This window comes from Ceratotherium simum, chromosome 3, assembly GCF_057802395.1.
Source record: "Ceratotherium simum simum isolate JZ-2026a chromosome 3, ASM5780239v1, whole genome shotgun sequence".
NCBI classification, from domain to species: domain Eukaryota; kingdom Metazoa; phylum Chordata; class Mammalia; order Perissodactyla; family Rhinocerotidae; genus Ceratotherium; species Ceratotherium simum.
Genome location: NC_141902.1, coordinates 38,682,343 through 38,700,484, shown reverse-complemented (window position 1 = coordinate 38,700,484; position 18,142 = coordinate 38,682,343). Strand labels below are relative to the sequence as shown.

At 39.8% G+C, this 18,142-nt stretch overlaps 1 protein-coding gene across 1 annotated transcript in view; it reads right to left on the bottom strand.

Moving 5' to 3' along the window:
* The window catches only part of MGA (MAX dimerization protein MGA), a 156,696-nt gene extending 138,956 nt beyond the window's left edge, over nt 1–17,740 (bottom strand). Inside the window, exon 1 of the mRNA XM_087425513.1 lies at nt 17,718–17,740. The gene's annotated coding sequence lies outside the window, so the exon portion shown is untranslated. The remainder of the gene's footprint in view (nt 1–17,717) is intronic.
* Between the last annotated feature and the right edge of the window lie 402 nt (nt 17,741–18,142).

Genomic DNA, 18,142 nt, shown 5'->3' with positions numbered 1-18,142 from the left:
ATACATACACATATAAATATATGTAAATGCAGATGAAAAGTTACAAAAGGATGCATACTAAGTTATTAACGGCAGTATGATGGGAGGGGAGAAAGACTGGAGGGTGGAAGGGAGAACAGGGTGCAGAGAAGACATCGTGAAAAGAAATTTTCCTTTTCTTGGGCCAGTCCCATGGAGTAGTGGTTAAGTTCAGGACACTCTACTTCCATGGCCTGGGTTTCTGGGCCTGGATCCCAGGCAAAGACCTACGTCACCGGTCATCCATGCTGTGGCAGCAACCCTCATAAAAAATAGAGGAAGACTAGAACACATGTTAGCTCAGGGCTAATCTTCAAGCAAATAAAAAAAAGAGGAAGACTGGCAGCAGATGTTACCTCAGTGTGAATCTTCCTCAGAAAAAAAAAGAAATTTTCCTTTTCTAATTTATAAACCTCTGTATCATTTGAATTTTTAACCACACAAATAATATATTACTTATTTGTTTTAAAAATAAATTAACAAAAAAATTAATTTAAATGGTTCTCCCTCAATCAGAAATGTTCTCAGAAAGGAGATGATAATCAAGTGCTATGAGAAAATTGAATAAGAACATGGATAGTACTTGGGAAGTACATAGAATTAAGTAATATTATGCTCATAATTTCTGAATAAACTCTGTCTGATGAAGACCTTTCAAAAAAAAGTGAATGTGAAAAATTTTATAGAAGTATAAAAGTTAAATTGCATTTAATTATACATTTGACAAACCACCTTTACTGAAAATTTTCAGAACAACATTCGCTGAAGTTAGACACTTAGGGCATTTGCCTCTCTCTGGTTACAATACTTCTTATATGTAGCTACCTCATAGGAGTAGGTCTCTCCATGACCCAGTGAAAAGGATTATAGAAAACAGAATTTCAGCTTCAAGTACATACAGAGCTATTTAATCTTCAGTTGAACTGAGCAACCTTCCAACCCACCTGCACGGGCTCATACTGTGCTACTTTCAAGTCATGCAGAAAAACAAAGTAAATGTCATATATTTCTTCATTTTTTTTGCCTATGTGATACTGAATTTAAAAGATGCCCAGAGAAATTTAACTACCATCTGAGACTCATATATACACACATATATATGAATAAGACTGAAATACTTTAGGGCCGGCCCCGTGGCTTAGCAGTTAAGTGCACGAGCTCCGCTACTGGCGGCCCGGGTTCGGATCCCGGGCACGCACCGACGCACCGTTTCTCTGGCCATGCTGAGGCCGCGTCCCACATACAGCAACTAGAAGGATGTGCAACTATGACATACAACTATCTACTGGGGCTTTGGGGAAAAAAAAAAAGGTGGAGGATTGGCAATAGATGTTAGCTCAGAGCCGGTCTTCCTCAGCAAAAAGAGGAGGATTAGCACAGATGTTAGCTCAGGGCTGATCTTCCTCACAAAAAAAAAAAAGACTAAAATACTTTAAAATAAAAATATACCATGAAAAACTGGAAAATTCCTTTTATGTTTAATGCCATTTGATAAATATCTATGAAGATATGATAAACATGGGAATTTTATAATATTAATTCATGCCTGTCACTCCTTGACAGTAATGTAATCCACGGGTTTAGTTCTGTCACCTAAAGAAGCAAGGACTAACAACTCTCTGCTACTTTATAGGGTGGTTCAGCTATAATTAAAACATTATTTAAGGAGGACCTAAGGTTTTCAAGTATTTTCAGTTGGGAGTTAGTCTTTAAAACAGGGTATCACACAAAAAGTAATTAAGACCAGGTAAAATAAAAATAAAAGTTTGTTTTCTAAAAAATTTTGTCAAAATATTATTTACATTGTTTTAAAATTTTTGATATGTAGTGAGCATAAATTTGCATTTTAACATTTCTTTTTGTTTATTATCATCTGAAGAACTCTTCACAACAAACATACCATACAAATCTAGCATTGGTTCAAAATAATCCGCCATGAAGCACTTACCACTTATTTACTCAGCACTGTAACAGCAGCTAAGAGAATTCAGCTAACAGCAGCTAAGAGAAGCATAAAACAATGTTCCCAACCTCAAGGAACTTACTTTCTAATAAAGGATATGAGCTGAACACATGAAAAAACTAAAGAACCAGAGATAACATAAACAAAGTGTTAAATCAATGGAGTAGACTGATGCTATAGGAGTCCAGAAACAAGGAAAACAACAAACACTAGATAGGATCAACAGAAAGTCCTGCAGAGTCCAATCCCAGAGAAAATGCTTTCCTCATCCAGGGTTGACTATTAATGAAAGTAAGACTCCTCTGAGCAATCATCAACAAAAATCACCTTATCGGACCACTTTGATAAGTTAAACAGGTATGGTCCTTGCCTCAAACTGTTTATAATCAAAGGACATTCAGAACAAATACCAATTAAAAGATTATAGCTAGCAGTTAAGTGCGCACGCTCTGCTGCGGCGGCCCGGGGTTCACCGGTTCGGATTCCGGGCGCGCACCGACGCACCGCTTGGCAAGCCACGCTGTGGCAGCATCCCATATAAAGTGGAGGAAGAGGGCCAGCCCCGTGGCTTAGCAGTTAAGTGCTCACGCTCCGCTACTGGCAGCCCGGGTTCGGATCCCGGGCGCGCACCGACGCGCCGCTTCTCTGGCCATGCTGAGGCCGCGTCCCACATACAGTGACTAGAAGGATGTGCAACTATGACATACAACTATCTACTGGGGCTTTGGGGGAAAAAAAAAGGAGGAGCATTGGCAATAGATGTTAGCTCAGAGCCGGTCTTCCTCAGCAAAAAGAGGAGGATTAGCACGGATGTTAGCTCAGGGCTGATCTTCCTCACAAAAAAAAATAAAATAAAAAATAAAGTGGAGGAAGATGGGCATGGATGCTAGCCCAGGGCCAGTCTTCCTCAGCAAAAAGAGGAGGATTGGCAGCTGTTAGCTCAGGGCCAATCTTCCTCACAAAAAAAAAAAAAAAAGATTATAGCTCATCACTAGGGGGCCTCACGAGTGCTAGTAATACTTCTTTTCTTGATCCAGGTGCTGGATCAAGGGTATACTCGTTTTGTAAAAATTCATCAAGCTGCACATTATGATATGATTTATGTGCACTCTTCCATATGTATGTTACACTATAGTAAAAAAAAAAAAAAAAGGAAAGAAAGGAAAGATTATAGCTCCAGTCCTAACCATTCCCACAAGCTGCAGTTACACATCTTCCACTGCCTACTGGACATCACCATCTGGATGTCCTATCTCTACCTCAGACTCCATCTTCCCTTCAAAAACCACAATCCCTCCAGACTTTTCTATTTTGATCAATGATACAGATATCCAAGCTGAAAACCTTGGACCCAGGGGACCCCTCCAACTCAGGTGATGCATCAAGTCCTATTCCAAATCCAGTAAGTACCAGGTACCTTTCTAGGTAAAAGAATATAGCAATGAAAATGACAAAGTCCCATCTCTCACAGAACTGACATTCTAAGGGGAAGTGACAGGCAAATACATTTTTTAAAACCAGGTAATGATTATGTACTATGATAACTGCAAAAAAGAATGAAGCAATAAGGGAGGTTGCTTTAAAACTGGTGATCAGGAAAAATCTGAGAGGTAGTTTAAACTGAGAACTGACAGGAATGAACTAGACTTGGAGAATAACATTCCAGGCAAAGTGAAGGTAAGTGCAAAGGCATTAAAGTCAAGACAAATAGCCCATTCAAAGAACGGAAACAGCCAGTGTGGCTAGAGCATAGAGAACCAGAGGAAAGGTGGCAGGAGATAAGGTTGCAAAGGTAGGCAAAGGTCAGATCACCTAGCATGTTGTAGTCCACAGTAAGGAGTTTGGATTTTGTTTGTTTGGTTTTTGTTAGTGTGCTCCAGTTGATTCTGACTCCTAGCGACCCTGCACAGTCTTTTTGCACCGTCCTCTCGTCTCCAGAGCTATATCAGACCATGCACCACTGCTATTCAAAGGGTTTTTGTGGCCAATTTCTTTCGGAAGTGGGTGGCCAGGTCCTTCTTCCTAATCCATCTTAGTCTCGAAGTTCTGCTGAAACCTGTCCACGATGGGTGACCCTGCTGGTATCTGAAATACCAGTGGCGTAGCTTTCAGCATCACAGCAACACACAGCTGCCTCAGTATGACAACCAACAGACAGGGTGGTTTGGTTCCCTGACCCGAAACGAACTCCAGGCCACAGCAGTGAAAGCACAGAATCTTAACCACTAGACCACCACGACTGGCTTGTTTGGATTTTACAGGTCATATAAGTATCTCATCTCTGTACTTTAACTTCCACTCTCACTTCTCAACTTCAGCACTTATTGCCTCACTTCAGGACTATATCATTATAATAATATCCTAAATGTTCTCCCTAATTTTAGCCTCTTCCCACTCCAAGCCATTCTCGCCACCACAGCAAAATCAAATATTTTTTAAAGCAGTGTTAAACATTACCACTCTTTTGCTCAAAATCCTTCAAGGGGCAACAAGATAAAAACACCAGCTCCTTAGTCTGAAGCTCAAAGTTCCCAGTAATAGAGCCATAACTGTTTCCCTCTCTAACTTGACTATCATACCCCTAAACATAACCTTATTCTAGCCAAACTGCTCCCTGAACATACATGCATTTCCCACCATGTGACCTTAGCTCACAACATTCATTCCTCCACCTCCTCAAACAACCTTCAGACCCTTGACTCTTCTCTAAATCACCATTTCTTCTGCAAATAAAGTTCTTCCTCAGTAGGGAGCAGGAAAGGAGAATACTCCCACTGAGGAAACAACATGAGCTTAGGCACAGAAGCTTGAACATGAATATGATATTCACACACACAAAAATAGTGTCCTATGAGTGAGCACAGAAGGCATGGTGAGATATAAAAGAAAATAAAGCCATTCAGCAGGATGGTTAAGAGTTACATGACCTTATGCAAGTTATTTAACTTCTCTGGGCTTCAGTTTCTTCACATGCGAATGAAGGCAGTAAGAGTGCCCATGTTACAGTATTGTGGCTATTTATTCATTCACTCAGCAAACATTTTCTGAGCACTTACTCTGTGAGCCAGCATTGTTCTAAGTGATGCGGAGACAGCAGTGAACAAGACAGACAAAAACCTCTGCCCTGTGGTACTTAAATTTTAGTAAGGGAAACATCAAACAAGCAAAATAAATATATATATGAGATGATACATTATCTAATGATAGGTGCTACAGAAAAAAAAAATAAAGCAGAGAAGAGGGATAGGGGAAAAAGCAACATTTGAATCAAGACATGAAAGAATTGAGAAAACAAGCCATGCAGTGTTCCAGAGAGAAAAAATCAGAAACGAAAGGGGATGATCAAAGAAAAGCAAGGAGGCTAAGGAGATGGAACAGAGAGTGGGGAGTAAGCGGTAAAAGATGAGGTCAGAGAAGTAAGAGGGAATCAGATCATATAGAACCTTTATAAGTCATTGTAAAGATTTTAGCTTTTATTTTGCCAGAAAAGGATGCCACTGGAGGGTTTTGAGCATGACATAACCTGACTTTAACAGAATTTTTACAGCATCTCTGATTTAATAGCATCTTTCTGGCTGCTATATTAAAAATATATTGTAAGAGTACAAGGTCAGGAGGAAGAGACCACTTAGGAGACTAAATTAGATAGTGGTGCTTAAACAATGCCTGGCATATAAGTATCTCTTAAAAGGTGGCTATTTTTCCAGAAGTGGGAAAGAATTTCTCACCCTGTTAGACCAAACATAATCAGCTGAATTCAAGGTTGCAGTTTTGTGGCAAGGCAAGTGTATCTCATATAATCTTAGGCTCATCAAAAATAAAAATGTTTAAACAAATAATAATTGATGACTTTTATAATGATTCCATATTTCCCATAAAGGCAACACAGACGGTCTGTTCCTATCCACATCTTTACTAGCACGCCACTCAGAAGGCAGAGTGTTCTCAAAAAACAAAATGAAGGAAAATCTGAAGAAATAAAGTATGCTTCTCCATAAAAATATTTCAATCTGTAAAAACCTGCTCTTTTCAAATCTGCTCTTTTCTAACCTACTATATTTCATGATACCAATATTGGTTACCTCTATTGATCTAATTAACTTAAATTCTTAGTGGCAATATAAAATGTTGGTTGCAAGAACTAGCACTATTTAAAATAAAAAGGCAGTTATAACATTTTAAAAGAACTGAAAAGTAACCTGCCATGCTGAAAAGCTTTCATTTTGAAAATATAAATACAGTTACCAGCTTGGAAAACACTACGATTGACACTAACATGCAAAAACCTGGTAAGGGGTCACCTGGGTGGAGAAAGGTACACGTGTACTCTGACCTCTCCTGCCAAACTCAGTGAATGCAACTTGGAACTAAATTCTTATGTGACTCCAACTTCTACATTAGGCTTAGAGCTATAGGACTATCCCATTCCCACTCCTTAACCCTGAAACCCTCTAGTATCACTTCAAGCTATCCCAGACTCTGTCTGTGAAATCTAGACTCCACACTATAGGAACCCCACAGTTCCAAGAGCTAGTTATGGGCTGTCAAAACCACTGAAAAAGGCATTTCAGGTTGTAAGATGATTATGATGTTGATGATAACAGCAACAACTATTTACTAAGTGCTTACTATATGCCAAGCATTATTTTTAGCACCTTACATTCTTATCTCATCAATCCTCACAACAAGCCGAAGGTAGATTATTATTATCCCCATTGTATTGACGAGGAAAAGTGATGAGAATTTAAGTAACTTGTAGGAGGCACACAGAAAGTGGTGGGAACTAAAAGAAGCCTCCAGAGAGAGAGAAAGAAAAAAAGGTTGGTTTAAACAAAGGATCAAGAAATCAGAATAGCAAGGGACTTCTCAAAAGGAGCATTGGAAGCTAGAAGCAAGGCCAGAGAATACAAGAAGAAAAACCTCTGGAAAGTGTACACATTTTATAGTTATTCTACAAATAATTTAATGATGACTATAGATTTTCTAGGTGCTTTCTTCAGAATTCCTGAAATGGCAGAAGGTATGTCCTTGGATAAAAATCAGAAACTGATCTCTTAGCTCTGTCTTTAAATAGTATCGAAAACTTGCTTTTTTCCCCCATGAAAATGTGCCTTTGTAGTCTTACCGTTATTTTTCAAAAGTGTTCAAACTCTTATCAACTGCCACAGCCCTTCTTTTTTTTTTTTTAAAGATTTTATTTATTTTTTTTTCCCCCCAAAGCCCCCGTAGATAGTTGCATGTCATAGCTGCACGTCCCTCTAGTTGCTGCATGTGGGACGTGGCCCCAGCACGGCCAGAGAAGCGGTGCATCGGTGCGCGCCCGGGATCCGAACCCGGGCCGCCAGCAGCGGCGCGCACTTAACCACTAAGCCACGGGGCCGGCCCAGCCCCTCATTTTTCATAGCTGTCATTGGCTCTTACATTCATAGACCAGGGATTGGCAATTTTTTTCTATAAAGGATCAGATAGTAAATATTTTAGGCTTTGTGGGCCAGAGAGTCTCTGCCTCAACAACTCAACTGTGCTGTTGTATTGCAAAAGCAGCCATAGACACTATATAGATGAACAGACATGGCAATGTTCCAATAAAACTAATTACAAAACAGACATCAGGCCTAGTAGTTTGATGACCTCTGTCACAGACCCACCACCTTCACCATCCATTAAGATAGAATAATAGAACTCTAGGTTGGAAACGGTTTCCATCAGAATTTTGGGGGGCCTTGCTTCTAGCTTCCAACACTCCTTTTGATAAGTCCCTTGCTATTCTGATTTCTTGATCCTTTGTTTAAACCCATCTTTTTTGTGTGTTTGTGAGTAAGATCAGCCCTGAGCTAACATCCATGGCAGTCCTCCTCTTTTTGCTGAGGAAGACCAGCCCTGAGCTAACCTCTATTGCCAATCCTCCTCCTTTTTTTTTCCCCTTTTTCTCCCCAAAGCCCTAGTAGATAGTTGTATGTCATAGTTGCACATCCTCCTAGTTGCTGTATGTGGGACACTGCCTCAGAATGGCCAGACAAGCGGTGTGTCAGTGCGTGCCCGGGATCCGAACCCGGGCCACCAGCAGCAGAGCACGCGCACTTAACTGCTAAGCCACGGGGCCGGCCCCTAAACCAATCTTTTTTTTATGAGATGATTAACTCATTCAAGAAACACTATGCTCTTATCATGTACCACACTGTGCTAAGTACCAGGAAAACAACAAAAAACATATACACTAAATGCAATGTAGTATCCTCAACTGGATCCTGGAACAGAATAAGGACATTAGCGGAAAAACTAACAAAATTCAAATAACGTCTGGAGTTTACTTAAAAGTAACGTACCAACACTGGTATCTTAGTTTTGACAGATATACCATGGTAATGGAAGATATTAACACTAGGGGAAACTGGGTGAGGGGCATACGGAAACTCTCCATATGATCTTTGCCACTTTTGTAGAAACCTAAAATCATTCCCAAAAAAAGTTTATTTTAAAAAACTCAGTCATAATAGTGTAGCCACTGCAGTTCCTCAAAAAATTAACCACAGAATTACCATATGATCCAGCAATTCTACTTCTAGATATATACTCAAAAGAACTGAAAGCAGAGACTTAAAGAGATGTTTGTATACCCATGTTCACAGCAGCATTATTCACAATAGCCAAAGGGGGAAACAACCCAAGTGTCAATCAATAGACAATGGATAAAAAAAATATGGTATATACATACAATGGAATATTATCCAGCCTTAAAAAGAAAGGAGAGTCTAACACATGCTACAACATGGATGAACCTTGAAGACACTAGGCTAAGTGAAATAAGCCAGTTCCAAGGACAAATATTTTGTATGATTCCACTTATATGAGGTACCTAGAGTAGTCAAATTCATAGAGACAAAAAGAATGGTGCTTGTGAGTGACTAGGGGAAGGAGAGAATGGTAAGTTTTTTACGGGTACAGAGTTTCAGCTTGGAAAAATGAAAACTCTGGAGATGAATGGCAGTGATGGTTGCACAACAACGTGAACATACTTAGTGCCAAAGAACCATACACTTAAAAATGGTTAAAATGGTATATTTCATATTATATATATTTTACTATATCTTAAAAAATATAGAGTCATATAAGCACAATGATAGAGGTTTAAACAGAGCACTTCTGTCACCAGAAAAAGATCTAAAACAAACTGACTTCTCTGAGACTATAACATCTAAGATGAGTTTTTAACAAGACGGTCATACTAGGGAAAGAAATGGGGGGAAGGGGTATTGAATACAGGCAGAGGCATAATAAGTGTGGTAATCTTATTTGCCCCTATGGGGCAAACTACTGCCCCACAGGCCATGTCATGCCATCTGTTTTGGTACAGCCCACAAGCTAAGAATGGTCTTTTCATTTTTTTAACAGCTGAAAAAGAATTAAAATAACAAAATTCTATGACATGCAAAAATTATATGAAACTCGAATTTCAGTGTCCATAAATAAAGCTCCCTGGAACACAGCCATGGTCATTCATTCACATACTGTCTATGGCTGCCTTCATGCTACCACAGCAGAGCTGAGTAGCTGTGCCAGAAACAGTAAGGCCTACAAAGCTTAAAATATTGACTATCTGGCCCTTTACACAAAAAGTTTGCCAACCCCTAGTCTAGAGGCCTGAAAGTAGTACATGTAGTATGAATAAAACAAATATGTGTATGAGGGAAACACATGGTAAATGAGATAAGCTATAAGATAGAGCTGTACGTGTTAAAGAATCTGAACTTGTCTCAACTTGATTCCATTTACTAGGGGAAGCCACTAAAGAATTTTAGTGGAGAGGAATCTGATCAAAGACAATTATCCACTTGTTTCTAAAGGTATCTGAGCTATTCATTTTATTTACTAAAAAACAAAATTTACCAGGGCTGGCCCAGTGGCGTAGTGGTTGGGTTTGCACACTCTGCTTCGGCAGCCCAGGGTTCATGGGTTCAGATCCCAGGCGCAGACCTAGGCACCACTTATCAAGCCACACTGTGGCGGCGTCCCATATAAAGTAGAGGAAGATGGGCATGGATGTTAGCCCAGGGCCAATCTTCCTCAGAAAAAAGAGGAGGGTTGGCAACAGATGTTAGCTCAGGGCTAATCTTTCTCACCAAAAAAAAAAAAAATTTTACCACAGAAGAAAAAAAGCCTGGAATCATATCAATAAAGTTAACAGTGGTAGTTAGCATATTAGAAATTTTTATTTCCTTCTTTATGCTTATCTATGGTTTTCATATCTTCTCAAATAAGAAAGCTGCTTTTATAATTCAAATACAAAAATAAGTACTTTTAAACTCATATTCATACACACATACAAAATTTGTTCTCTAGGTTCTATACTCTTCTCCCCCTGCCCTGAGGCAGAAAGAGAAAATATGTCTAGGAAAACCTACACATATCAAAACTATGAAAGTATGCCTTTGTCACACTTTTAAAGGATAAATGATATTCCACGTTTTCAAATTACATATTTGCTTTACAGACATGAAAGAGTAAAATGTTTTGAATGCAATGTACTGGCAAGCCACATTCTTCCTATATATGGCTTTCATCACATCAAACAAAGAGCCAAATCAATAATATCTTACTGAAACTAGAAACGTTAAAAGATAAGAGAAAATGCAGAGCTTGCAAGTCAAGTTAAAATGTTGAAAACTGATGCAAGGTAAGACCAAGCATAACTCTTGAGAATATAATTACGGGCTTAAGAAATGCAAGGTCCTTGATTTATACCACGGTACTTTGTACTTACTGATACACTGCTTGTTAAAATTAAATTCCTTTTTAATGTTATGTTTCAGTTCCTCAACTAAATTGTCAGGGATTCATGTGCAAGGAACCATGTCTTTTCTTTCTTTTGTGTGTCCCCCACAGCACCTCATACAGTGCCCATATATGGTAGGTGCTCAATACATGCTTACGATTGAATGACAAAATAATTAACCCTATTTTGAGCTCACAGACTGAAACCCTCACACCTACAATTCACACCATTAAGCCTCCCTCTATGCAAGTTTAAAGGACATTCCTGGGGCGAGTACTGCTGATTCTACTGGATTTATTACATTAGGTTTCTTCTCCAGCAAAGAGCTCCAAGTACGCGTGTAATGTTAAAATAGAATTCCTGACTACTGAGAAGGTAGGTGGGAAAGTGGGCAAGTGAAGGAAGAATCTATTATAATAGCTTGCCTCCAAAGAATAAGCATTATTCAGCCCTAAAGATGAAAACATTCCTAAAATGTCTCTGAATTAAGACTCCTAACTGATATCATGTCATTAAACTTTGCACTGGCTAAATTCCATCACAATGAATATCATCAAAACCAAAAACTCACCATAGGAAAAGAAATCCTAGAAAGCTCAGCTAACAGTCCGTATGACTGTGTATTCTAAGATCTAGTTTTAATTTATTTACTCTCTTTTGCCAAAACAAAACTTCTAAATTTTTTCAAAGCATTATGGTTGAGCATCTACCACATGCCAAGCACTAGGGATATAAATGAATTAAAAAGCCAGTCAACGGCCAGCCTCAGTGACCTAGTGGTTAAGCTCAGCACGCTCCACTTCAGCAGCCCAGCTTCAGTTCCTGGGCGCAGACCTACACCACTCATCTGTCAGTGGCCATGCTGTGGCAGTGGCTCACATATAAAAAGAGGGAGATTGGCAGAGGATGTTAGCACAGGGTGAATCTTCCTCAGCAAAAAAAAAAAAAAAGCCAGTCAAAATATCAACTGATTTTGTATTCTGCTATAAATTAAGGTACAAAAACAGAGTTAAGGAAGTACCATGCAGAGAGGAGCCAACTTTTTTTTTTTTTAATATACATTTTATTTATTTATTTTTTTGTGTGAGGAAGATCAGCCCTGAGCTAACATCCATGCTAATCCTCCTCTTTTTGCTGAGGAAGACCGGCTCTGAGCTAACATCTATTGCCAATCCTCCTCCCTTTTTTTCCTGCAAAGCCCCAGTAGATAGTCGTATGTCATAGCTGCACATCCTTCTAGTTGCTGTATGTGGGACATGGCCTCAGCATGACCAGAGAAGCGGTGCGTCGGTGTGCGCCCGGGATCCAAACCAGGGCCGCCAGTAGCAGAGCGCATGCACTTAACCGCTAAGCCACGGGGCCGGCCCAAGGAGCCACCTTCTATCTGAGGAAATCACATACCAAATTTAAGCTGGACATTGAAGACTGAGTAGGAATTTGAGGCAAAGAACAGGAAGAGGAGGAGAAAGAATATTCCAGGCAAACAGAGGGCTATATACCAGCAAAGTAAACTGGGCTTGGCAGGAGTGATAAAGAGGAGAGAGGATAAGGAGAAGAGAGAAGTAGGATAGAGTTAGATAATGATGTGCTTGATATACTAAGCTATGAAATTTGGAGTTTATGCCCCCATGTAATAGAGAGAAAGTGTAAATCTTCAGGTAGAACAGTGACAAAACCTGAAGAATCAGTTCACATAAGGCATTATTTAAGATTACACCACAGAGACATTGCTCAGTAAATACTGTGCTAATGCAGACACAAAAGAAATCTAAGTGTAACCTATTCCTCTGCCCATGCTTTCAACTGAGTCTCAGGGCTCAGTCATTGGCCCTCTTCTCTATTCCCTGGCTGATCTCACCAGACTCATGTTTTTAAACACCATCTATGTACTGATGACATCCCAAATGTATATTCACAGCCCTGACTTTGACCCTGGGCTGCAGACTTGAACAGTTAACTGCCTACTCAAAGGTTATTCCTGGGTATCTAGTAAGCATCTCAAATTCAACATAACCAACTAAACTCTTCATTTTAAACCCCAAACTAGCTCCTTCCAGTTTTCCATCTCTGTACATGGCACCAGTTGCTCTAGCTAAAAAATCTTAAATCATCTTTGATTCCTCTCTTTCTCTCACTTCCCACAACTAATCTATCGGCACATTCTACTGGTTCTTTCAAAATATATTCTGAACCTGACCCCTTCTCACTGCCTCCCTGATCCAAGCCACCACACTTCAGCGTACCATTCCAAAGACTTCCTAAATGCTCTCCTGCTACCCCTCTTGCCTCCACAGCAATCAAAGCGATCTTCTTAAAACATAAATTACGTTTATCATTTTTCTTCATACAACTGCCCAGTGGATCCCATCACACTTAGAATAAAATCCAAAGCCCTTTCTGTCTACAAAGCTCTATACCATCTGAGACCCACCAACTTCCCAACATCATTTCCCACCACTGTACCCACCAATTAATACCCCAGCAAACTCCCAACTCTAGCACACTAGCCTTCTTGCACTTCTTTGAAAATCCCAACTGATTCTCGGCCCAGAGTCTTTGCATCAGTACTCCCACTGCTTGAAATGCTCCACATGTTAACATGACTCGCTCCTTATCATTCAGCTCTCTTTATGCTCAAATGTTAAAGAACCACCAAACCCACCACCACCACTTTCTATCCTCTTGTAGTATTTTCTTCACAGAACTTTGACAATATCTGAAATCATACTATTTGTTTACTGGCTTATTGTCTATCTACTAGAATATAAATTCCACGAGAGCAGGGACCTTGTCTTATGCACTGCTCGATCCTTAGACCTGGTATAATACCTGGCACATAGTGGGGCTCATTAACTGTTTGTTGAATGAACAAATTTACCTAATTGGTCTAATCTATCTTATTTTTATCTTCATCCTGTTATGCATAACTGAATAATTCCTTCTCCACCTTTGAATTTAGATCTAATTCATGATTACCAGTCTGTTCTTTCTAGAACAGAGTTCTAAAGCAGTTTAAAGACTGTTACAACAAGCTATACTTTACTAACGCCTTTAATTCATTTCTATAATTAGCCCTTCCAGCAACTTGGCCAGTTCTTTTTCTTTGACTATAACTTCCATTATCCTCTTGCTATATTATGAGGCTTGTCAATGCACTGCTTATTATAAATGCTATTGATAAAGAGGGACAGATAAGGACAGAATATTGTAATACTTAATTTTTATATTGCAAGTAACACAGATTATAAAAAATAAATAAATAAAAACTATTTTTTATAGTACATGTAAAAGCGAACATGTAAAAACCAAATTCACAGGCAGGTGATCAAGGTCAACAATAAGAGTGACAAGTCATGTTGATAGTACGTACTCTAACCTCAGTTTCATCACGAGAAAAACATCAAATCCCAAGTGAGAGATATGCTACAAAATACCTGACCAGTACTCCTCAAAACCGTCAAGGTCATCAAAAACAAGCAGTCTGAGAAACTATCATAGCCAAGAGGATCCTAAGAGGACAGGATTACTACAAGTATTGTGGCTGTGTAATGGACAGTTCTGAGAGGCTGTAGCTTCATATGAACTCTCCAGAAATGTCCTGGAAGATCAAACAACCAGCTTTGTTTACAATGAAGCTATGACCATCTTGGTAATACATGCCTTATGATTGTTTTCACTTTTTCCCTATCTCACTTCCTTTTTCTCCTCACCCCTTCTTCCCTGGAATTTCACCCATCAATAAAGCATTAGTACATTAAAAAAAAAAAAAGTATTGTGGTATCCTGGATGGGATCCTGGAATAGAAAAAAGACATTAGATAAAAACTAAAGAAATCAGATTAAAATATGGACTTTAGTTAATAAAATAATGTCTCAATATTTATTGGTTCATTAATTATAACACATATACCATACTAACATCAGATGTTAATAACAGGGAAAACCAGGTGTTGGGTATTTGGAAACTATAATATTTTTGCAGTTTTCCTATAAATCTAAAACTGTTGTAAAACATACCTTTTTTAATTAAATTCATCCAAAAATCCTACCACTCAAATAAAATCACCATTTGATGTATATCATTTTAGTCTTCTACATAAATGGACACATGCAGATATATTCCTACAAATATGTGATCGTACTACACATAATTGTGTAAACTGCTTTTTACACTTTATATAACATGCTTCCCAAGTCATCAGTAGAAATCTATGTCATATCTACTAGCTACATGGTATTACCCTCCATATACCCTCCTATCTGGAGGCACAATATTTATTTAACCAATTCCCTATTATTTAACGTTTTAAGTTTTACCAGTTCTCTGCTATTATAAAAAATACTTCAAAGACAACTCTTAAATGAACATCCTTGTAAACTTACCAATTAGTGCCTTAACAAAGAAGAAGAGCTACTGAGTCAAAGGACATACAGGTTTTTAATGCTTTCAATAAGTATGGCCAAAATTCCCTCCAGAAAGGATGATCAAATGTAAATATCCACCAACAGCAGTGTATGAGTGTGCCAATTTCCCCACTCCTGTGCCAATACCAGGTACTAACATTTTGCTACATATATGCCAATCTGTCAGACCGGGGGGAAAAAGGTTGTTTTGTGTTATTTGTTTATAAGTGAAAAATAGTATTTTTATCTTTATTGGTTATTTTTATTTCTGTGTGTGTGTGATCTACCTATTCGTGTCTTTTACCTATCTATTAGATATTAAGGTTATTAACCCTCTAGGTTCAACAGATGGTGCAAATGTTTTTCTCCATAATCTGCCTGGCTTTGCTCATCACTGGATCCCTTACACCTGAAAAACTGCCTGGCACATAATAAGCACTCAATAAATATGTTAAATGAATATTGAATGAATAAATTTATCTTTTTAACTTTATGGTGTTTTTGCCAACTACAAGTTATTTTATGCAACAATTCTATCAATGTTTGCTCTTATGGATTCTGCCTTTGCAGTCATGCTTAGAACAGTTCATCCTATTTAAGACTGAAAACCTGTTTACTCATTTCTTTCAAGTGGTAATTTTCTGACTTCACATTTTATACTTGAATATTTAATTCACCTGGATTTTATTTTATTTACATTTTAAGGATTCCATTTTTTTAAATGGTTAGCCAATTATTCTAACACAATGCCAAAATTCTTTCTGAACTAATATAAAATGCCACCCTTATAATACTAAATAGCCTTATATATTTCTAGATTATTGTTCCACTGCTCCGTCTACTCCAGAGTGACTACTTATTGTTTTGACTATCATGGCTTTATTCATATATTCACTATACAAGGACTCGCCCTCACTTTTCTCTTTCAAAATTTTTCCTACTTTACAGGTTCATTCTTCCAAATGAACTTTAGAATCATTTTGTCAAATTTTCAAAAGGAATTCTGGTAGGAATTCTGTAAAACTCCATAAAATTATCAGCCATATGACCTTGTGCAAATCACTTAGTCTCTCTGTTGCTATTTCCCTCACTGGAAAAATACAGATAATAGTACTTACCTCATAGGTTTGTTATGATAACTAAACGAATTAAGACACAAAGTACCACACTAGAAAGATGTTAACTATTATTATAATTGTTCAAAAGTGATAACTATTAACAGTCATTGCTCAACAAATATTTTCCAGATTGTGCTCCCACACAATTCAAAGGCTCTTTAAGATACATCAAAGGGTAGCATAAAACATAAGCAGTGATATGAAAAATATATAATTTATGCCTGCTTCATTTCGCCAAGGCCTTGATCCTTGGTAAAATGAAGAGCTGGAACTGGAAGCAGAGAACCATGAAAAATACCAATGGCTGGTGGCAGAAAGCCTCAAAAATTTTAAAGATTGGCCCACCAAACAGAGACTTCTAGGTCCTTCTAGTCAGCCTTATAGGGCATCAGCAAGTCCCTTCTAACTACTTCTGTTTCCTCATCTCCATAGTTAACGACAACACTACTTATCCTTTGATTTCTTTCCAGGAAACACATAGGGACTAGACGTCTAAAATACAGCATACTTTTCAAATGAGACTGTGGCCAGATATAAATGCCACTGATAAATATGGACAGACGTGCCCAATACAAATTACCTCCACCAGGTTTCTTACATAACTGTAATGACGGGGTGGATTGTTGTGGGTTTTTTCCTGTGGGGAGACGGGCTTGTCTCATAATTGTTAATAATTTGTTCATTGTTAATTCTTTTGTTATCTACAGGACATTGGGATTGGGTAGAGGTCATACGCCATATGAAGGCCCTTTAAAAAAAATAATCTCCTATATAGAGCTGTAATATAAATGAAAAAATAGAGACCAACAGGGCAACACGACTTGCTAATTGCAAAACCACCAAAAGCCTAGGTCTTCTGATTCTCACACCAGGGCTCATTCCACCACACCACACAGCCTCTCGCCGACGCCTGCCACGCTTCGAGGTGGGAGGAGTAAAAGCAGACAATCCGGCCGCCGCAAGGCCCTTGAAAACCACAGGACGGCGCAGTCGAAGCCACGTGACTGGCCTCTCCCCTCCCCCTCCCCCGCGCCAGCAGCACGCGCTGCCAACCTCGTCATGTGACCTTCACGCGGCCCCAGCGCTCCCCCTACTAGGCGACTCTTTCCAGCAGCCATTTTGCCGAGAACTTGTCGTCCGTGCTCACCGCAGAGCAAGACGCCACGAAAACCCGTGGCCAGATTCTACAGGCCGCACACGCGCCTCGAAAGAGCGCTCAGACCGTCAGGGCTGAGCCGAACCTCACTGAACACGTCGCACCCCGGGGCGCTGGGGAAAGCTGTGGGTGCGCCTCGGCCTACAATTGGCTGGGGCGTCCACGTGACGCATCGCCCCCCACCCTCTCCTTCCCCGCTACCCACAAAAACACCCAGACAGGCTCTTAACACCTCCCGCCAAATACACGCCAGTGGGCGCGTGGGGACCAAAGCGCCTGCGCATACCTGCCAGGGCCGACCGGAGCGGGCCCACGCGCCGCTCTGCTCACGGGTCCGGGAATCCTCGCGCTGCTGGACCACCCGGCTAGTCATTGGCTGCCAGGTTAGGTCACGTGTTCACCTCAGGCCCTCCCCTAACCGCTAATCACCTGGCACCGTGCTCGAAGCGGCGGCGAAAGTCATTCGCACGCGGAAAGAGAGGGTAGTTAGAGGACCTTCTTTTCTGCCGTTATGGGGTTACATTAATAAAGAGGAAACAAGAAAGCAGGGTCTCGAAACTAAGTAAGCTCACACCTACCGGTCTAACTTCGCGTGCCCCTCCAGGAGCCGGGAACCATCGCCCTTGGGCGCTCCCCGATGCACGCCGGGATACGTCTGGCGCCCCTCAGTGTGCTGCAGAGCATGCCGGGAAAAGCACCTCTCCCGATCTC